Genomic DNA, 22,454 nt, shown 5'->3' with positions numbered 1-22,454 from the left:
CAGGCTCCCCCCCTCTAGGCCCATGTGATGATTGAAACAAAAGCAGCACATTCCTTAGCGAAATATTCATGGAGGCCTACCCGGCTTTCTTCCCCGAAGCCTCCAAGAGGAATGGGCACAGTTTCCAGGAAAATCACAAAATCAAGGCACCAGGCTCCCCCCCTCTAGGCCCATGTGATGATTGAAACAAAAGCAGCACATTCCTTAGCGAAATATTCATGGAGGCCTACCCGGCTTTCTTCCCCGAAGCCTCCAAGAGGAATGGGCACAGTTTCCAGGAAAATCACAAAATCAAGGCACCAGGCTCCCCCCCTCTAGGCCCATGTGATGATTGAAACAAAAGCAGCACATTCCTTAGCAAAATATTCATGGAGGCCTACCCGGCTTTCTTCCCCGAAGCCTCCAAGAGGAATGGGCACAGTTTCCAGGAAAATCACAAAATCAAGGCACCAGGCTCCCCCCCTCTAGGCCCATGTGATGATTGAAACAAAAGCAGCACATTCCTTAGCGAAATATTCATGGAGGCCTACCCGGCTTTCTTCCCCGAAGCCTCCAAGAGGAATGGGCACAGTTTCCAGGAAAATCACAAAATCAAGGCACCAGGCTCCCCCCCTCTAGGCCCATGTGATGATTGAAACAAAAGCAGCACATTCCTTAGCGAAATATTCATGGAGGCCTACCCGGCTTTCTTCCCCGAAGCCTCCAAGAGGAATGGGCACAGTTTCCAGGAAAATCACAAAATCAAGGCACCAGGCTCCCCCCCTCTAGGCCCATGTGATGATTGAAACAAAAGCAGCACATTCCTTAGCAAAATATTCATGGAGGCCTACCCGGCTTTCTTCCCCGAAGCCTCCAAGAGGAATGGGCACAGTTTCCAGGAAAATCACAAAATCAAGGCACCAGGCTCCCCCCCTCTAGGCCCATGTGATGATTGAAACAAAAGCAGCACATTCCTTAGCGAAATATTCATGGAGGCCTACCCGGCTTTCTTCCCCGAAGCCTCCAAGAGGAATGGGCACAGTTTCCAGGAAAATCACAAAATCAAGGCACCAGGCTCCCCCCCTCTAGGCCCATGTGATGATTGAAACAAAAGCAGCACATTCCTTAGCGAAATATTCATGGAGGCCTACCCGGCTTTCTTCCCCGAAGCCTCCAAGAGGAATGGGCACAGTTTCCAGGAAAATCACAAAATCAAGGCACCAGGCTCCCCCCCTCTAGGCCCATGTGATGATTGAAACAAAAGCAGCACATTCCTTAGCGAAATATTCATGGAGGCCTACCCGGCTTTCTTCCCCGAAGCCTCCAAGAGGAATGGGCACAGTTTCCAGGAAAATCACAAAATCAAGGCACCAGGCTCCCCCCCTCTAGGCCCATGTGATGATTGAAACAAAAGCAGCACATTCCTTAGCGAAATATTCATGGAGGCCTACCCGGCTTTCTTCCCCGAAGCCTCCAAGAGGAATGGGCACAGTTTCCAGGAAAATCACAAAATCAAGGCACCAGGCTCCCCCCCTCTAGGCCCATGTGATGATTGAAACAAAAGCAGCACATTCCTTAGCGAAATATTCATGGAGGCCTACCCGGCTTTCTTCCCCGAAGCCTCCAAGAGGAATGGGCACAGTTTCCAGGAAAATCACAAAATCAAGGCACCAGGCTCCCCCCCTCTAGGCCCATGTGATGATTGAAACAAAAGCAGCACATTCCTTAGCAAAATATTCATGGAGGCCTACCCGGCTTTCTTCCCCGAAGCCTCCAAGAGGAATGGGCACAGTTTCCAGGAAAATCACAAAATCAAGGCACCAGGCTCCCCCCCTCTAGGCCCATGTGATGATTGAAACAAAAGCAGCACATTCCTTAGCGAAATATTCATGGAGGCCTACCCGGCTTTCTTCCCCGAAGCCTCCAAGAGGAATGGGCACAGTTTCCAGGAAAATCACAAAATCAAGGCACCAGGCTCCCCCCCTCTAGGCCCATGTGATGATTGAAACAAAAGCAGCACATTCCTTAGCAAAATATTCATGGAGGCCTACCCGGCTTTCTTCCCCGAAGCCTCCAAGAGGAATGGGCACAGTTTCCAGGAAAATCACAAAATCAAGGCACCAGGCTCCCCCCCTCTAGGCCCATGTGATGATTGAAACAAAAGCAGCACATTCCTTAGCGAAATATTCATGGAGGCCTACCCGGCTTTCTTCCCCGAAGCCTCCAAGAGGAATGGGCACAGTTTCCAGGAAAATCACAAAATCAAGGCACCAGGCTCCCCCCCTCTAGGCCCATGTGATGATTGAAACAAAAGCAGCACATTCCTTAGCAAAATATTCATGGAGGCCTACCCGGCTTTCTTCCCCGAAGCCTCCAAGAGGAATGGGCACAGTTTCCAGGAAAATCACAAAATCAAGGCACCAGGCTCCCCCCCTCTAGGCCCATGTGATGATTGAAACAAAAGCAGCACATTCCTTAGCGAAATATTCATGGAGGCCTACCCGGCTTTCTTCCCCGAAGCCTCCAAGAGGAATGGGCACAGTTTCCAGGAAAATCACAAAATCAAGGCACCAGGCTCCCCCCCTCTAGGCCCATGTGATGATTGAAACAAAAGCAGCACATTCCTTAGCAAAATATTCATGGAGGCCTACCCGGCTTTCTTCCCCGAAGCCTCCAAGAGGAATGGGCACAGTTTCCAGGAAAATCACAAAATCAAGGCACCAGGCTCCCCCCCTCTAGGCCCATGTGATGATTGAAACAAAAGCAGCACATTCCTTAGCGAAATATTCATGGAGGCCTACCCGGCTTTCTTCCCCGAAGCCTCCAAGAGGAATGGGCACAGTTTCCAGGAAAATCACAAAATCAAGGCACCAGGCTCCCCCCCTCTAGGCCCATGTGATGATTGAAACAAAAGCAGCACATTCCTTAGCAAAATATTCATGGAGGCCTACCCGGCTTTCTTCCCCGAAGCCTCCAAGAGGAATGGGCACAGTTTCCAGGAAAATCACAAAATCAAGGCACCAGGCTCCCCCCCTCTAGGCCCATGTGATGATTGAAACAAAAGCAGCACATTCCTTAGCGAAATATTCATGGAGGCCTACCCGGCTTTCTTCCCCGAAGCCTCCAAGAGGAATGGGCACAGTTTCCAGGAAAATCACAAAATCAAGGCACCAGGCTCCCCCCCTCTAGGCCCATGTGATGATTGAAACAAAAGCAGCACATTCCTTAGCAAAATATTCATGGAGGCCTACCCGGCTTTCTTCCCCGAAGCCTCCAAGAGGAATGGGCACAGTTTCCAGGAAAATCACAAAATCAAGGCACCAGGCTCCCCCCCTCTAGGCCCATGTGATGATTGAAACAAAAGCAGCACATTCCTTAGCGAAATATTCATGGAGGCCTACCCGGCTTTCTTCCCCGAAGCCTCCAAGAGGAATGGGCACAGTTTCCAGGAAAATCACAAAATCAAGGCACCAGGCTCCCCCCCTCTAGGCCCATGTGATGATTGAAACAAAAGCAGCACATTCCTTAGCAAAATATTCATGGAGGCCTACCCGGCTTTCTTCCCCGAAGCCTCCAAGAGGAATGGGCACAGTTTCCAGGAAAATCACAAAATCAAGGCACCAGGCTCCCCCCCTCTAGGCCCATGTGATGATTGAAACAAAAGCAGCACATTCCTTAGCGAAATATTCATGGAGGCCTACCCGGCTTTCTTCCCCGAAGCCTCCAAGAGGAATGGGCACAGTTTCCAGGAAAATCACAAAATCAAGGCACCAGGCTCCCCCCCTCTAGGCCCATGTGATGATTGAAACAAAAGCAGCACATTCCTTAGCGAAATATTCATGGAGGCCTACCCGGCTTTCTTCCCCGAAGCCTCCAAGAGGAATGGGCACAGTTTCCAGGAAAATCACAAAATCAAGGCACCAGGCTCCCCCCCTCTAGGCCCATGTGATGATTGAAACAAAAGCAGCACATTCCTTAGCGAAATATTCATGGAGGCCTACCCGGCTTTCTTCCCCGAAGCCTCCAAGAGGAATGGGCACAGTTTCCAGGAAAATCACAAAATCAAGGCACCAGGCTCCCCCCCTCTAGGCCCATGTGATGATTGAAACAAAAGCAGCACATTCCTTAGCGAAATATTCATGGAGGCCTACCCGGCTTTCTTCCCCGAAGCCTCCAAGAGGAATTGGGCACAGGGGGTTTCCAGGAAAATTCACAAAATCAAAGGCACCAGGCTCCCTCCCCCCGCTCTCAGGCCCCAGTGTGATGGATTGAAACAAGAAGCATTGCCACATAGTCACTTAGCGATAATATTCAGTGGAGGGCCTACCCGGCTTTTCCGTCCTTCTCACCCGAAGCCCGCCCTCCAAGAGGAAGTGGGTCACAGGTTTTTTCCGTCCAGGAAAATCACAAAAATCAAAGGCAACGCGAAGGGCTCCCCCCCGCCCTCTAGCCCATGTATGATTGGGAAAACAAAAAGCAGCACATTCCTTAGGAACGCGAAGTATTCATAGGGAGGCCTTTACACCGGCTTTCCCTTCTTCTTTTCTTCCCCCCCGGAAGCCTCCAAGTTCCTTAGCGAAATATTCATGGAGGCCTACCCGGCTTTCTTCCCCGAAGCCTCCAAGAGGAATGGGCACAGTTTCCAGGAAAATCACAAAATCAAGGCACCAGGCTCCCCCCCTCTAGGCCCATGTGATGATTGAAACAAAAGCAGCACATTCCTTAGCGAAATATTCATGGAGGCCTACCCGGCTTATCTTCCCCGAAGCCTCCAAGAGGAATGGGCACAGTTTCCAGGAAAATCACAAAATCAAGGCACCAGGCTCCCCCCCTCTAGGCCCATGTGATGATTGAAACAAAAGCAGCACATTCCTTAGCGAAATATTCATGGAGGCCTACCCGGCTTTCTTCCCCGAAGCCTCCAAGAGGAATGGGCACAGTTTCCAGGAAAATCACAAAATCAAGGCACCAGGCTCCCCCCCTCTAGGCCCATGTGATGATTGAAACAAAAGCAGCACATTCCTTAGCAAAATATTCATGGAGGCCTACCCGGCTTTCTTCCCCGAAGCCTCCAAGAGGAATGGGCACAGTTTCCAGGAAAATCACAAAATCAAGGCACCAGGCTCCCCCCCTCTAGGCCCATGTGATGATTGAAACAAAAGCAGCACATTCCTTAGCGAAATATTCATGGAGGCCTACCCGGCTTTCTTCCCCGAAGCCTCCAAGAGGAATGGGCACAGTTTCCAGGAAAATCACAAAATCAAGGCACCAGGCTCCCCCCCTCTAGGCCCATGTGATGATTGAAACAAAAGCAGCACATTCCTTAGCAAAATATTCATGGAGGCCTACCCGGCTTTCTTCCCCGAAGCCTCCAAGAGGAATGGGCACAGTTTCCAGGAAAATCACAAAATCAAGGCACCAGGCTCCCCCCCTCTAGGCCCATGTGATGATTGAAACAAAAGCAGCACATTCCTTAGCGAAATATTCATGGAGGCCTACCCGGCTTTCTTCCCCGAAGCCTCCAAGAGGAATGGGCACAGTTTCCAGGAAAATCACAAAATCAAGGCACCAGGCTCCCCCCCTCTAGGCCCATGTGATGATTGAAACAAAAGCAGCACATTCCTTAGCAAAATATTCATGGAGGCCTACCCGGCTTTCTTCCCCGAAGCCTCCAAGAGGAATGGGCACAGTTTCCAGGAAAATCACAAAATCAAGGCACCAGGCTCCCCCCCTCTAGGCCCATGTGATGATTGAAACAAAAGCAGCACATTCCTTAGCGAAATATTCATGGAGGCCTACCCGGCTTTCTTCCCCGACAGCCTCCAAGAGGAATGGGCACAGTTTCCAGGAAAATCACAAAATCAAGGCACCAGGCTCCCCCCCTCTAGGCCCATGTGATGATTGAAACAAAAGCAGCACATTCCTTAGCAAAATATTCATGGAGGCCTACCCGGCTTTCTTCCCCGAAGCCTCCAAGAGGAATGGGCCACAGTTTCCAGGAAAATCACAAAATCAAGGCACCAGGCTCCCCCCCTCTAGGCCCATGTGATGATTGAAACAAAAGCAGCACATTCCTTAGCGAAATATTCATGGAGGCCTACCCGGCTTTCTTCCCCGAAGCCTCCAAGAGGAATGGGCACAGTTTCCAGGAAAATCACAAAATCAAGGCACCAGGCTCCCCCCCTCTAGGCCCATGTGATGATTGAAACAAAAGCAGCACATTCCTTAGCAAAATATTCATGGAGGCCTACCCGGCTTTCTTCCCCGAAGCCTCCAAGAGGAATGGGCACAGTTTCCAGGAAAATCACAAAATCAAGGCACCAGGCTCCCCCCCTCTAGGCCCATGTGATGATTGAAACAAAAGCAGCACATTCCTTAGCGAAATATTCATGGAGGCCTACCCGGCTTTCTTCCCCGAAGCCTCCAAGAGGAATGGGCACAGTTTCCAGGAAAATCACAAAATCAAGGCCACCAGGCTCCCCCCCTCTAGGCCCATGTGATGATTGAAACAAAAGCAGCACATTCCTTAGCAAAATATTCATGGAGGCCTACCCGGCTTTCTTCCCCGAAGCCTCCAAGAGGAATGGGCACAGTTTTCCAGGAAAATCACAAAATCAAGGCACCAGGCTCCCCCCCTCTAGGCCCATGTGATGATTGAAACAAAAGCAGCACATTCCTTAGCGAAATATTCATGGAGGCCTACCCGGCTTTCTTCCCCGAAGCCTCCAAGAGGAATGGGCACAGTTTCCAGGAAAATCACAAGAATCAAGGCACCAGGCTCCCCCCTCTAGGCCCATGTGATGATTGAAACAAAAGCAGCACATTCCTTAGCAAAATATTCATGGAGGCCTACCCGGCTTTCTTCCCCGAAGCCTCCAAGAGGAATGGTCACAGTTTCCAGGAAAAATCACAAAATCAAGGCACCAGGCTCCCCCCCTCTAGGCCCATGTGATGATTGAAACAAAAGCAGCACATTCCTTAGCGAAATATTCATGGAGGCCTACCCGGCTTTCTTCCCCGAAGCCTCCAAGAGGAATGGGCACAGTTTCCAGGAAAATCACAAAATCAAGGCACCAGGCTCCCCCCCTCTAGGCCCATGTGATGATTGAAACAAAAGCAGCACATTCCTTAGCAAAATATTCATGGAGGCCTACCCGGCTTTCTTCCCCGAAGCCTCCAAGAGGAATGGGCACAGTTTCCAGGAAAATCACAAAATCAAGGCACCAGGCTCCCCCCCTCTAGGCCATGTGATGATCTGAAACAAAAGCAGCACATTCCTTAGCGAAATATCATGGAGGCCTACCCGGCTTTCTTCCCCGAAGCCTCCAAGAGGAATGGGCACAGTTTCCAGGAAAATCACAAAATCAAGGCACCAGGCTCCCCCCCTCTAGGCCCATGTGATGATTGAAACAAAAGCAGCACATTCCTTAGCGAAATATTCATGGAGGCCTACCCGGCTTTCTTCCCCGAAGCCTCAAGAGGAATGGGCACAGTTTCCAGGAAAATCACAAAATCAAGGCACCAGGCTCCCCCCCTCTAGGCCCATGTGATGATTGAAACAAAAGCAGCACATTCCTTAGCGAAATATTCATGGAGGCCTACCCGGCTTCTTCCCGAAGCCTCCAAGAGAATGGGCACAGTTTCCAGGAAAATCACAAAATCAAGGCACCAGGCTCCCCCCCTCTAGGCCCATGTGATGATTGAAACAAAAGCAGCACATTCCTTAGCGAAATATTCATGGAGGCCTACCCGGCTTTCTTCCCCGAAGCCTCCAAGAGGAATGGGCACAGTTTCCAGGAAAATCACAAAATCAAGGCACCAGGCTCCCCCCCTCTAGGCCCATGTGATGATTGAAACAAAAGCAGCACATTCCTTAGCGAAATATTCATGGAGGCCTACCCGGCTTTCTTCCCCGAAGCCTCCAAGAGGAATGGGCACAGTTTCCAGGAAAATCACAAAAATCAAGGCACCAGGCTCCCCCCCTCTAGGCCATGTGATGATTGAAACAAAAGCAGCACATTCCTTAGCAAAATATTCATGGAGGCCTACCCGGCTTTCTTCCCCGAAGCCTCCAAGAGGAATGGGCACAGTTTCCAGGAAAATCACAAAATCAAGGCACCAGGCTCCCCCCCTCTAGGCCATGTGATGATTGAAGACAAAAGCAGCACATTCTCCTTAGCGAAATATTCATGGAGGCCTACCCGGACTTTCTTCCCGAAGCCTCCAAGGAATGGGCACAGTTTCCAGGAAAATCACAAAATCAAGGCACCAGGCTCCCCCCCTCTAGGCCCATGTGATGATTGAAACAAAAGCAGCACATTCCTTAGCGAAATATTCATGGAGGCCTACCCGGCTTTCTTCCCCGAAGCCTCCAAGAGGAATGGGCACAGTTTCCAGGAAAATCACAAAATCAAGGCACCAGGCTCCCCCCCTCTAGGCCCATGTGATGATTGAAACAAAAGCAGCACATTCCTTAGCGAAATATTCATGGAGGCCTACCCGGCTTTCTTCCCCGAAGCCTCCAAGAGGAATGGGCACAGTTTCCAGGAAAATCACAAAATCAAGGCACCAGGCTCCCCCCCTCTAGGCCCATGTGATGATTGAAACAAAAGCAGCACATTCCTTAGCAAAATATTCATGGAGGCCTACCCGGCTTTCTTCCCCGAAGCCTCCAAGAGGAATGGGCACAGTTTCCAGGAAAATCACAAAATCAAGGCACCAGGCTCCCCCCCTCTAGGCCCATGTGATGATTGAAACAAAAGCAGCACATTCCTTAGCGAAATATTCATGGAGGCCTACCCGGCTTTCTTCCCCGAAGCCTCCAAGAGGAATGGGCACAGTTTCCAGGAAAATCACAAAATCAAGGCACCAGGCTCCCCCCCTCTAGGCCCATGTGATGATTGAAACAAAAGCAGCACATTCCTTAGCAAAATATTCATGGAGGCCTACCCGGCTTTCTTCCCCGAAGCCTCCAAGAGGAATGGGCACAGTTTCCAGGAAAATCACAAAATCAAGGCACCAGGCTCCCCCCCTCTAGGCCCATGTGATGATTGAAACAAAAGCAGCACATTCCTTAGCGAAATATTCATGGAGGCCTACCCGGCTTTCTTCCCCGAAGCCTCCAAGAGGAATGGGCACAGTTTCCAGGAAAATCACAAAATCAAGGCACCAGGCTCCCCCCCTCTAGGCCCATGTGATGATTGAAACAAAAGCAGCACATTCCTTAGCAAAATATTCATGGAGGCCTACCCGGCTTTCTTCCCCGAAGCCTCCAAGAGGAATGGGCACAGTTTCCAGGAAAATCACAAAATCAAGGCACCAGGCTCCCCCCCTCTAGGCCCATGTGATGATTGAAACAAAAGCAGCACATTCCTTAGCGAAATATTCATGGAGGCCTACCCGGCTTTCTTCCCCGAAGCCTCCAAGAGGAATGGGCACAGTTTCCAGGAAAATCACAAAATCAAGGCACCAGGCTCCCCCCCTCTAGGCCCATGTGATGATTGAAACAAAAGCAGCACATTCCTTAGCAAAATATTCATGGAGGCCTACCCGGCTTTCTTCCCCGAAGCCTCCAAGAGGAATGGGCACAGTTTCCAGGAAAATCACAAAATCAAGGCACCAGGCTCCCCCCCTCTAGGCCCATGTGATGATTGAAACAAAAGCAGCACATTCCTTAGCGAAATATTCATGGAGGCCTACCCGGCTTTCTTCCCCGAAGCCTCCAAGAGGAATGGGCACAGTTTCCAGGAAAATCACAAAATCAAGGCACCAGGCTCCCCCCCTCTAGGCCCATGTGATGATTGAAACAAAAGCAGCACATTCCTTAGCAAAATATTCATGGAGGCCTACCCGGCTTTCTTCCCCGAAGCCTCCAAGAGGAATGGGCACAGTTTCCAGGAAAATCACAAAATCAAGGCACCAGGCTCCCCCCCTCTAGGCCCATGTGATGATTGAAACAAAAGCAGCACATTCCTTAGCGAAATATTCATGGAGGCCTACCCGGCTTTCTTCCCCGAAGCCTCCAAGAGGAATGGGCACAGTTTCCAGGAAAATCACAAAATCAAGGCACCAGGCTCCCCCCCTCTAGGCCCATGTGATGATTGAAACAAAAGCAGCACATTCCTTAGCGAAATATTCATGGAGGCCTACCCGGCTTTCTTCCCCGAAGCCTCCAAGAGGAATGGGCACAGTTTCCAGGAAAATCACAAAATCAAGGCACCAGGCTCCCCCCCTCTAGGCCCATGTGATGATTGAAACAAAAGCAGCACATTCCTTAGCGAAATATTCATGGAGGCCTACCCGGCTTTCTTCCCCGAAGCCTCCAAGAGGAATGGGCACAGTTTCCAGGAAAATCACAAAATCAAGGCACCAGGCTCCCCCCCTCTAGGCCCATGTGATGATTGAAACAAAAGCAGCACATTCCTTAGCGAAATATTCATGGAGGCCTACCCGGCTTTCTTCCCCGAAGCCTCCAATAAAACACCAACCCCCCCCCCCCGTGCGATGGAGCCGACCGAGGGCTGGACCGGACCCTCTGCTCTCACGGGACCCTTTGCTATTTTCGGTCCCTTCGAGGATCCCAACGCGGGGGAGGGGGGGCGTCTCCAAAGGGGCTCCTCGGCCTCCGTGGCCCCTCCGTGGGCCAAGGGCCCTGTGTGTCTTGGGGTTGCCCACCCAGGGCGGGCCGAGTTCAGGTCTCAGGACTTTTCTCACCTGCAGGTCTTTTGCACAGCCGACGGCCCTGAATGGCGCCTCCGGGCCCCAAAGACCAGAAGAGTTTTGGCCCTGCGGGAAGAAGAAGGACGTCCAAGGGGAGACCCTTCCCTGGGCAGAAATCGATCCCCCTTTCGCCCCCCCCCCCCACCACCATAGGAAAGATTCCCACGGAGGAAAGTCCACCCCTCTTCTCTCTCTCTCTCTCTCCCTCCTCCTCTCCCACAAAAACACACACACACAAAAAGAGAGATAGAGTCCCTTGGAGGGGGGGAGGAACCGAGAGCGACAAAAACAGAGAAGAGAAGGAGCTCCTCCCCTTTCTTTTTCTTTTTCCGCCTTTCTCCCAACCGGAAGCGGAAGCAGTGAGAGGCCCCGTCTGTCTCCTCCCGTCTCTATCGTCTCTTTCGGGGGGGGGGGGCGCAAGTGCAGAGGATTTTCTCGGCCTCGGGACCAGCAAGGAGGTGAGCATAATATTGGGGGGGGGGGGTTCCTTCAAAAAAAGGGAAGGCAAATTCCGAGGGGGGAGGGAGGGGGGGTTCTTCTTCTCCTTTCCACCCCCCCCGGATGGCAAATAATCCAAACCCCCCCCCCCATTTTCCTGGACGGACCTGAATTGCAAATCTTTCCTTCAGACTCTCCTCGTTGGGGATCTTGGGGGGGAGTGTCGAGCTATTCCCCCCCATGTTTCCCTCCCAGGTTAGAATCTCATCCTTCCCCCCCTTTCTCTGCCTCGGCCCCCCTTTTCTGCCCCCCTTCCGTCTCCCCCCCTTACTCTTCCCCCCCCCCAGGGAATCGCAGCTTTTTTGGGGAACCAAGAGGGAGAATCTGGCAGAGTTTGGATTAATCCTTCTTTGACTCAGGGGGTGTCTTCAAACATGGGGGGGGGACTGACAGGAGAAGGAAGGAAATCCTCAGAGCTAGAAAGATCTGAAGAAGGAAGGTGGGGGGGTCACAGATCCCCCCCCCGACACACACACACACACACACACACACACACACACACACACACACACACACACACACAAAGAGTCCTTCTCTGGTGGTTGAGGACGTTTTTCCTTCTGTGGCTCTTCTAGAGAGGATCCAGGAGGGAGGAGGGCCCAAAAAAATAAAATAAAATCGATTTCCTTAGGGGGGGCCCTTTTATCGCTTCCTACCAAAGAGGAGCAGCCTCTGTGAAGCAACACCAGGAAACCCTGATAGAGCTTCTCCTCCCTAAAGTCTCCTCAAGAGTCAGAACAACAACACGTCCCAGATTCCTTCTCTGCAAAACCCTAGATTTCAACTGCAATGGGATGCCATGAATCGAACCGATTTCTTTCTTTTTTTAAATTCAAGGAATTGCTCTCGGGGCTTCCCAGTTCCCCCTTTCTGAATTGGGAGTCTGGATCCTCTGCCTCTTCTGTCCCGACCTGCAGAGGGGAGAATATTTTCGACTCCTTTTTTCTCATGGTTTCCCCTTTCAACTGCTGTTCTTCCTTCAGGAGCTGACTTCGTACTTCCTCAGGGGAAAACGGGATCTTCTGCATCCAGGCCAGAGAGCTCCGCCCGCGGGTGTCCTCCTTGAGATTTCTGGAAAACAAGACGGTCTCTCCAGGTGAGGGTTTTTGGCCTCCTGGGTATAAATATGTGGGGGAAAAAACAAAAGGGTCCCTTACAGATAGTTGGGGGTCTTCCCACCTCCCCTTGATGACCTTCCTGTAGGATTACAACCCGACACTGTCTGGGAGAAAGTGTATTTCAAATTCATTATCTCATTAATATATTTATGTTACCAAGCAGGGCCCAGATGTATGGACTTCAGCTTCCGTCTCTCTGCTGGGTTTTATGTTTCAAATATTTTGGAGTGCTCCAACCCTGGAGGCTTTCAAGAAAAACCTAGCTCCTCACCTCGCAGATCTGCTTGGACTATATTCCTGCCTTGAGCAGGGGGTTGGACTTGATGGCCTTGTAGGCCCCTTCCAACTTCACTTTTCCATTATTGGACTTGATGGTTCACTTTTCCATTATTTTATGGTTCTATTTGTGTTTGGCCTGTGGGCAGCATTCCTAAATAGGCCACCTGCTAGTTGAAAGGCTGGAAGTTGTGAAATATAGGCCTCTGAGTTAATACAAAGGCCAAGAGAGAATTAATACAGTGGTGCCTCGCATAGCAGTCGCTCCGTTTTACGACAAAATTGCTTTGCGATGGACTTTTTGCCATTGCAAGAGCGATCGCTTTGCGATGGCCCCTATGGGGAAAATTCGCTTTTCAATGATCGCGGGGAAGCGATCATCGCAAAGCTCCCTCCGATCAGCTGTGTGAAAATGAGGAAGCGATCATCGCAAAGCCCCCATTTTCACACTGCTGATTGGCGGTTCCAAAATGGCCGCTGGGTAAACAAAATAGCCGCCCGCTGTTTTGCCTCGCTTTAGAGGCAGCGAAAATGGCCAGCACAATGGAGGATTTTCACATAAGGTGAGTTTTTAAGCCCATAGGAATGCATTAAACGCGTTTTAATGCGTTTCTATGGGCTTTTTAAAATAGCTTAACGATGAAATCGCATAGCAGGCACCACTGTATAGGAAATAACATGTAGAATAAGATTTTGTACTTCAAGACCAGGAATGAAACTTCTTTCAGCCATATCCAGGTATCACTCCCCACTTTTTGAGTTCTGTCAATTGAAACAGCGCTGAATTGAAATCTGCTCCTCTTTGCAAAGCCATTCCTGGGCTTGGAGATGAACGAAAAGCAACACACAAAGACCAAAGTACAAAGTACAAGAACACGTACAAACAATCCCCAAATAATAGGAACCACAATTCCAATTACAACGTATTGTCGGGTGGAGAACTCCAGCATCCATGAAGTTATCCAAGCCCAATCCTGGGAACCTGAATTCAACTCTTTTATCCCTATCCGCACAATTCCTGCCAATCAACACTGCTAACAGATCATGATCCCATGCTGGTCTGGGTTTTCCTCTGAGGAGACCCCTCCCCGACTTTCTCCTGAATCCTGTAGGCCTCGGTGGCTGTGGGGAAAAGAAAAGGAAGGAGAGAAGGGAAACTGGCTCTTTCCCCCTCCCTCTCCCCTCACACAAGGGGTTCCCCCAAATTCCAGACTCCCCCTTCTACAGAAGTGGGAAAAGGAGTTTTAAGGCTGCAACGCCCTGGGTGGGAAGCGGGGGCGGGGTGTCTCTGCAGGAGGAAGAGGAGGCAGAGAAAGGTTTGGGGGCAAAGAGAGATTGGTCGGAGCGGGGCCAGAAAGGGGGCTCGGCAGAGAAATTGGGGTGAAGGCAGAGACTCCAGCCTGGGAGGGAGGAGAGAGGAAACATCGGGGTGGGGGGAAGATATGGAAGGGCTTGGCTGGAAGGGAAGGTCTTACGTTGGCCACGTAGGCTGATCTCTCCAAGTGGATGATGATGATGAAGAAGACCAGGAGGGAGAATCTGGCAGGATTTGGTTATTTTTATTTTATATATATACTGTTGCCCCTCTGGCTAGAGGCCACTCTGGCAGTCTTACAGGATGTGGGGGGGGGCAGGAGAAGGAAGGAAATCTTCAAAGCCAGAATGATCTGATGATGGAGACTCTCCCCCTGAATTTGACACTAAAACTTTACAATGCTCTAAGGTGTGGGTTGTGGGTTTTTTTGTTTTTGTTGTTGTTGTTAACCTGAATGAATCCAGAACGTTGTTAATGTTTGCCCAAGGGGAGCATATCTGACTTCCTAGCATACGAGCTTCTTCTGAAGTCTACAGTAAGTTGTGTGGTGCCCAAGCCTCCCTAAGGAGCTCCTAGCACTCGGTCAGAGAGCTCCATGGAGCGCTTTGTTGTTGTTTAGTCGTGTCGGACTCTTCGTGACCCCCACGGACCAGAGCACGCCAGGCCCTCCTGTCCTCCACTGCCTCCCAGAGTTGGGTCTAATTCATGTTGGTCGCTTCGATGACACTGTCCAACCATCTCATCCTCTGACATCCCCTTCTCCTCCTGCTTTCACACTTTCCTAACATTAGTGTCTTTTCCAGGGAGTCTTCTCTTCTCATGAGATGGCCAAAGTATTGAAGCCTCAGCTTCAGGATCTGTCCTTCCAGTAAAAACTCAGGGTTGATTTCCTTCAGAATGGATCGGTTTGTTCTCCTTGCAGTCCAGGGGACTCTCAAGAGTCTCCTTCAGCACCACAATTCAAAACCATCAATTCTTTGGCGGTCAGCCTTCTTCATGATCCAGGTCTCACTTCCATACATCACTACAGGAAAACCCATAGCTTTGACTACTCAGACTTTTGTTGGCAAGGTGATGTCTCTGCTTTTTGAGATGCTGTCTAGGTTTGTCATTGCTTTCCTCCCAAGAAGCAGGCCTCTTTTAATCTCGTGGCTGCTGTCACCATCTGCAGTGATCATGGAGCCCAAGAAAGTGAAATCTGTCACTGCCTCAATATCTTCCCCTTCTATTTGCCAGGAGATGATGGGACCCCACCCCAAATTTTTTTTATTCCTTTGATCTTTGTGTGTTATGTAGTTATAATAAAAATAATAAAATAATAAAAAAATCTAAAGAACTGAGAGCTGAGCTACAAGCTAACTGATTTCTGAAGAATCTGAGAGATGTTGATTCTTTAGTAAATTATGTGATTGCCAGAAGAAGGTGGGGTTAACCCACCTTAGTAGTGTTTCTTATTTTAATAGGGATTAGTGTTCTTTTAAGGTCAGACTTCTTCAAGGGGCTTACGCTACACAGTGTTGATGTTGACAGCAGCCACAAAATTAAAAGACGCCTGCTTCTGGGGAGGAAAGCAATGAAAAACCTTGACAGTATCTTAAAAAGCAAAGACATCAGTGGAGGACAGGAGGGCTTGGCGTGCTCTGGTCCGTGGGGGTCACAAAGAGTTGGACACGACTTAATGACTAAACCACAGCAACAAAATAGACTTAGCTGATGGGAACTCTACATGATCTGAGTCTTTCTTCCCCTAGAAGTGGAGACCTTGGGGAGCCTGAAGAAGAAGCTCGTCCCTCGTCCCTTTTCCATGACAGAGAGACTCTTCGGAGCCTTCCTGCCCTTCACCCCCCCCTCCGTTGTTTATGGCCTTCCCCACACACACACACACACCATTCCTGCAGGAGGGGGGAAGGTGGAGGGAACCTAGAGCTACGAAGGCGGGGGGGAAGGGCTCCTCCCCTGTACGCCGTTCGAATGGGAGCCGGAAGCGGGATTTCCAGCGCCTGCCTCCTCCTCTTCCCCTTTGGCCGAAGAAGGTGCCTGGAGAGAAGACGGGCTCTTTTGGGGGGTGGGCGCCTCCCGGATCGGGACCTGGATGGAGGTGGGCAACGGAGGGGCAGATCGTGGGCAGGGGTGTGTGAGATTTGCGGGGGGAGTTGAAAAGGCCAGTCTCTCTCTCTCTCTCTCTCTGTGTATACTCCCACCACCCCGCGCTTGGCGGCTTCCTTGTTGTGTTGCTTGTGTGAACACGACGGTCTTTTCCCCAGAAGGCGGGTGGAAGAGAAGCTGGAGAAACAGGGAGAGAGGGAAAGAGTTGGACTTTCCTCCTTGGGATCTTTCTCCCGGGGAGGCTGGAAGGGAGGTCGGTCTCCCCGGAATGGGAGTTCTTTTGTCGGACGTTCCGTTCTTCTTCCTGCAGGGCCAAAACGGTTCTGGGCTTTTGGGTCTGGAAAGGCGCCATTCAGGGCCATTGGCTGTGCAAAAGACCTGCCCCCTCGGTCCTTCTTCTCCCTAGGTTTTCATCCTCCTGCGTCTTCCCCTGTCTTGGGATCCCCGAAATGACTGAAGTGAGGGTCTCGTGAGAAGGGGGGGTACGACCCTCGGTCCACTCCATCCATCGCACGGGCTTCTGGCTGTTTTTTAGAGGTTGGTTTTGTTGACCCTGCTTAGTGGAGCAACGGTTTGATGCTTTTTAAGGTTTTTAGACTTCCTGTTTTTCACTTTTAAATGTTGCCCTTTTAATGTTGTACATTAAACTGCCTTGAGGCCTTTTTAAAGAGAAAGGGAGGGGGTAAAAATATTTTAAATAAATAGTGGGACAAACGCTCTCTTCTAGGCTGCTGCTATCATCGCCGCTGCATGATGGTTCCTATTGCTCTCTGGTTCCCGGCTGTTGCCTCCACTCCCTGGGAACTGGTGTGTGTGTGTGTGTGTGGATTTGATCTCGGACCCCGGCCGGAGATGTGGCTGTCTGCCTGCTTTGGCGTTTGTCTTGTTCTGCTGCCTGAAGACGGAACAGAGAGAGATGGGGAGGGAGTTGCATTCGATATAAGCATGAGGAAAACACCTCCTGCAAGGAAATGTTTTTGATTTGCTTTATCCACGAAGCCTCCAGGCTGATCTTTTCTCTTTTTCTTTTCTCGTAGGCAGAAGTGAGACGGAGGTGATTTCTCTTTGCTTTATTTTGGGACAAAAAAGGAAGAACCGAAATCCCACATCCCTCCCAACGTTTGCTAGGTCAGTGAGATTTCAAGAGGTGGCTGAAGTAGCCTTACCCCCCCACACACACACACACTCTCTCTACTCTCAGTTTCCCTGGCCCGGCAGGGATTTGAATCCAGGCCTCCTGGTTTCCAGTCTGGTACTTCCTCCAGCAACACCACACTGCCTCTCTGAACATGTGCAAAGTGGTGGTGTTTTGGGGTATGGTTTTCGTTGCATTTTGTTTAGGGTGTTTTTTTTTCAAAAACATCTTAATCCTGCTCACCAAAGGCAGGTCCTGTTGACAAGAGGCAAACCTTGGTCGTCCTGATTTGGGGTGTGTGTGGCGTTCCCCTCCAAGCCTCCCTTCTTGTTTCCCCCAAGCCAGACTGGGGGGGGTTTGCTTTGGACCCTCCACCTGTACTGTGCATAAATAATCCTCGCCTGTTAGAATATGCAGTATTAAATATACATTTTGTCTATCAACACTTTCTGGTATTATACCTAACAGAAAGAGCTCTGGCCTAAAATCTACATTTTTTTTATGCTTTATCACAAGTCCACCAGAGGTGATAATAGGTTCCAATTTTTTTATGACATTTCCAACATTTACTTGACCTGTTAGAGTACATCTTAGCTAATCTATCAGAAGGTAAATGCCATCTATAAAACATTTTATATAGATTCTCTTTATAAGATGTTGCCATTGTCATCTTATAGTTTCTAGACCACAGCCCTTGCCATTTTTCTAAGTCAATATTGTACCCAAAATTTTTTGCCCATTGAACCATTGTTTCTTTGACCTGTTCATCCTCCATTTTCCAATTTAGAACGTATTTATATACTTTCCTAATTAATTTGCCATCTGATGTTAACATTATTTGGTCAAAAGTTGTCTGTTCTTTATAAAAATCGTACATTTTTAGGTCTCGTTCATATCTTGATTGTATTTGCATTATAGACCACCACGATGCATCTAACCCCTGGTCTATAAGGTCTTGTTTTGGCTTTAATTGCCTATCTTTGTCTAAAATATCTGTATAAGTCAAAATTTTTCTAACATTCAAAAGGTTGGGATGAACAAATGCTTCTATGGGTGAGACCCATCCTGGTATTTTCGTGTACATTTTCATTTTTATTTTTTCTCATATTATATACAAGGAGTTTCTAATATAATGGTTTTGAAAATACCTATGAGATTTGGCTTTCTGATACTATAAAAAGGCATGCCAACCCAACTGTAGATCATGTCCTTCTAAATACAGAAGTCTCTTGTTTTTCAGGCTAATCCATTCTTTAAGCCAAGTTAGAGCAGATGATTGGTAATATAAGGTCCAGTCCGGTAGACCAAATCCTCCGTTTTCCTTGGATTCTTGGAGCATTTTTAGTTTGATTCTGGCTTTCTTCCCTTGCCAAATATATTGTAGTATCACTTTGTTTAGATCGTCAAAATATTTCTTCTCTATTTTCACTGGCACTGTTTGGAACAAGAAAAGTAGCTTTGACAAAATGTTCATTTTGATAGTTGTAAGTTTTTCCATTTTTCTAGATCTATTTTTATTTGGTTAAATAGTTTCATATAATTATCTTCTTTTATAGTTACACATCTAGCAGTTAAATATATTCCTAGGTACTTAACTTTTTTAACTATTTGTAAATCTGACATCTTTGAGAGTTGATTTTTTTGCTTGGCTGTTAGGTTTTTCACTATAACTTTAGTTTTTTCTTTACTTCAATCCTGCTACTTTCCCAAATTCATCGATTTTGTCCAGTAGTCTCAATGTTGTTTCCAATGGGTCTTCCAATATAAACACCAAGTCGTCTGCAAATGCTTGTAGCTTTTAGCTCTCGTCCTTTATTTTGGTACCTTTAATCTCTGGGTCGTTCCTCACATTCTTATTTAATACCTCCAGAGTTAATATAAATAGCAATGGAGAGAGCGGACATCCTTGTCTTGTGCCTTTTTTTATATTAATATTATCCGTCAGTTCACCATTTACAATTACTTTAGCTATTTGTTCATTGTAGATTGTCTCAATTACATTTGTAAAATTTTTGCCAAAATCCATAGCTTTTATTTGCTGTATCATAAATTGCCAGTTCACATTGTCAAAGGCTTTTTGGGCATCCAAGAAGATTAATGCCAGTGCTTCTCTGAATGTACCTCATAATATTCTAATATGTCCAAAATTATCCTTAGGTTATACCTTAGTTGTCTTTTTGGCAAAAATCCATTTTGGTCTGAGTGGATGAACTGAGTGGATGATCATATTCTTAACAGGGGGCGTCATTCCTGTTCCCACCTTCTCCTTCAATGGGAGGATAGACAAAGGCTGAATCCAAAGGAGACCGGGGGCATTCCAACTGGGTTCCCCTGATGTCTGAGCCTTGGGTGGCTCAGACATCAGGGGAACGCAGTGTCCTTCTGGACCCAGCGCTGTCAATGGAGAACCAGGTGGCACCCGTGGTCTGATCCGCCTACTTCCCTCTTGGATGGTGCAGATGGGCCCCTGCCTGGATGCAATTATCACTCCCCGGATGGGTCCACACACAGGGAGTCTCAAGATTAGGCTACCGTAATCCTCTTTCTGTGGGCCTTCCCTTGAGGCTAACACCGGCCGATGCAAGAGGGCCTCCTCCATCCACTGCTCTCCCCCTCCAGTCGTCTCCTCTGGAAAGGCAATTCCACACCCCCGTGTGGGAGAAGGTTCTTCCGTTCTACATTCTCTCTTTCCCCCTCTGCTGTTTCCGTCCGCTCTTCCTTCTCTTTCGGCTCCATCCTCTACTGTCCCATTTGCTCCAGTGGAAAGGTTTCCTGGCAGAGCGAGGGTTCCTTCCGTTTCTGCCTCTTCTGTTGGTATCATCCTCCTCTCCCAGATACAAATCCACAGGTTCTCCATCCAGAAACCTTCCCACCCTTCTAGCAATAGCTTTCTCTCTTCACCTCTACCGTTCTGGCTCCACTCCTCTCTCTTTCTCTCTCTCTCTGCTTCTGGTCCTTCAGACTCCTCGTCTCCTTCCTTTACTCTTCCCCTCATGTCTGATGGGGATCTCCCCTTCCCTCCTTTGTCCCCTTTCCCCTCTTCGCTGGCTTGGGCTCCCTCCGCTTTCTTTAGGCGAAGTGTAAGACCCTCTTGCCCCCTTTCACCCACAGAGCTCTTGTGAGTCTCTTCTTCCCCCTTTAGGGATCCTGAAGAAGGAACTGAAGAAGCCCCTTCTGCCTTGGGGAACTTTGGAAAGGGAAAATCAAATGAAAGAGCCAATGATTAATCTCAAGGAGCGCAGGGCTTTTTAATCCGTGGACTGACCTCAAGGTTGCCTTGACAGACTCCCACAGACTGGCTGGTGGGTGTCCTCCATGTGGGATGAGCAAGGGATTGATTCCAAATTAAGGAATTAAAAAGGATGTAAGAAAGGGAGTGGAACATTTCAGCCTGGATTCCCAAGTCTCCCAGTTTGGAGAGATCCTTTTGGAGCTCTTCACAATCCCTTCTCGTCTTCACCACCCGGAAAAAGTTGCCTGTCATCTGCAAACTTGGCCACTTCATTGCTTATCCTTGTCTCCAGGACATTGATGAACAGCTTGAAAAGCACCGGTCCCAGGACAGATCCCTGAAGGCACACTGCTCTTCACCTCTCTCCATGGTGGAAATTTGCCCATTGACACTCCTCTGTATTCCCTGGTTCTCCACAAATTCTCAATCTATCAGAGGGCCTGCCCTCTTATCCCCTGACACTGGAGTTTTCTCAGCAGGCTTTGGTGTGGGACCACATCAAACGCCTTCTCAAAATCAAGATACACAATATCCACTGATTTGCCCGCATCCACATGCTTCTAAAAGGTTTGTGACGCAAGACTTGACAAGTCATGTTGATTCTCCTTCACCAAGGCTTGTTCTTCTGTGTGTTTTAAGATTTTATCTTGGATGAGGCTGTCCGCTGTCTTCCCTGGAACAGATGTTAGGCTAACCGGTCCGTGGTTTCCTGCGATCCTTCCCTCCTTCCCTTTTTAATGATTACCGTGACATGTGCTGTCCTCCAATCCTTTGGCACTGTGGCTGTTTGGTTACGGACCAAGCCCGCTTCCCAATATTTTAGCTCCAGCAAGAGGTCAGACAAGACGCAACCAGCTGAACCAAACTCCAGTTTTATTAAATAGGCAATGCAAAGTCATCTGGGACTTCTCTTAAAGGCGGAGAAGAACCCGAAAATACAGTGTACAGGAACTTTATACCGTAAAAAAAGAGTCATAAAGTTCTACAAACTCACTAGCTAAAATCTACTTAATATTTGGATCCTACACATAACACGGTATAAACGTGCGGAAAAGAAACAAGTGAGTCCCTTGTAGATATTTGGGGTGTGCACACCTCCCCTTGATGACCTTCCTGTAGGATTCCCCTGCACTGTCTGGAAGAAAGTGTATTCCAACTTCCTTTTCTTATTGATATATTTAGGTTACCAAGCAGGGCCCAGATGTATGGACTTCAGCTTCTGTCTCCCTGCTGAGTTTTATGTTTCAAATATTTTGGGGTGCTCCAACCCTGGAGGCATTCAAGAAAAACTTAGCTCCTCACCTGGCAGATCTGCTAGGACTATGTTCCTGCCTTGAGCAGGAGGCACTGGAAATAGCTGGTTGTAAGGCAGTGCTGGAAGAGGGCCTTGATGTCTTCTGGGAATATCTGCTGGATGAGTATCCGGGTGTCCTTTACCAGTACCTTAGTGAACAGGGATACTACATCAAAACTGACCAGTTTATCCCCAGGGTTGAGTTTTAGGGTGCTGATCTTGCTTATGAAATGCCCTGCGTCCTCTATAATTTCTTCCTCTTTTATCTCTTTATCTAAATCTTTTTATCATTTTCCGATAATTTACTCTTAACATTTTATTTAATATAAGCTTCTATGTCTTCTTTCGCTACACTATTAACTTTGTATAAACTTTGATAGAATTCCTGTATAATCTTTAGTTTTTCTTTCATTAAACTACAATTTTTCCTGTTTTATCTTTAGTCACTCTAATTATATTTTTTGCTTTTTTAGTTGGAACTATTCTAGCTAAAAGTTTTGAATTTTTATTACTATATTCAAAAAAATTCCTCCTGGCGTATATCAAGTCCCTCTGGACCCTTTCTAACTCTAAACCTTCTAATTCCTTTCTTTTAGCTTGTATCTCTAGTAATTTTTTTGTTATTTCTATCTATAAAATGTTTACTTTCTAAATCCTTTGATGATTCTTCAATTCTTTTTACATTTTCTTCTCTCAATTTTTTTAATCTACAGAATTCTCTTATGGCAATTCCTCTCATAACTGCTTTCATAGTGTCCCATAACACTCCTATTTTATTCCCA

General features: G+C 48.4%; 3 protein-coding genes across 6 annotated transcripts in view; all 3 read left to right on the top strand.

Annotated features, from left to right (window-relative positions):
- LOC144587301 (uncharacterized) overlaps nt 1–22,454 on the top strand; it is a 161,007-nt gene that overhangs the window by 37,419 nt on the left and 101,134 nt on the right.
- Nucleotides 1–22,454, top strand: part of LOC144587191 (uncharacterized) — a 116,139-nt gene that overhangs the window by 73,250 nt on the left and 20,435 nt on the right. The window lies entirely within an intron of this gene.
- LOC144587217 (uncharacterized) overlaps nt 11,037–22,454 on the top strand; it is a 180,537-nt gene continuing 169,119 nt past the window's right edge. The window contains exons 1-2 of the mRNA XM_078387065.1: nt 11,037–11,156; nt 12,180–12,292. The gene's annotated coding sequence lies outside the window, so the exon portion shown is untranslated. The remainder of the gene's footprint in view (nt 11,157–12,179; nt 12,293–22,454) is intronic.

The sequence above is a fragment of the Pogona vitticeps genome, chromosome 2, assembly GCF_051106095.1.
Source record: "Pogona vitticeps strain Pit_001003342236 chromosome 2, PviZW2.1, whole genome shotgun sequence".
NCBI lineage: Eukaryota > Metazoa > Chordata > Lepidosauria > Squamata > Agamidae > Pogona > Pogona vitticeps.
This window is presented reverse-complemented; position numbering and strand designations above follow the sequence as displayed.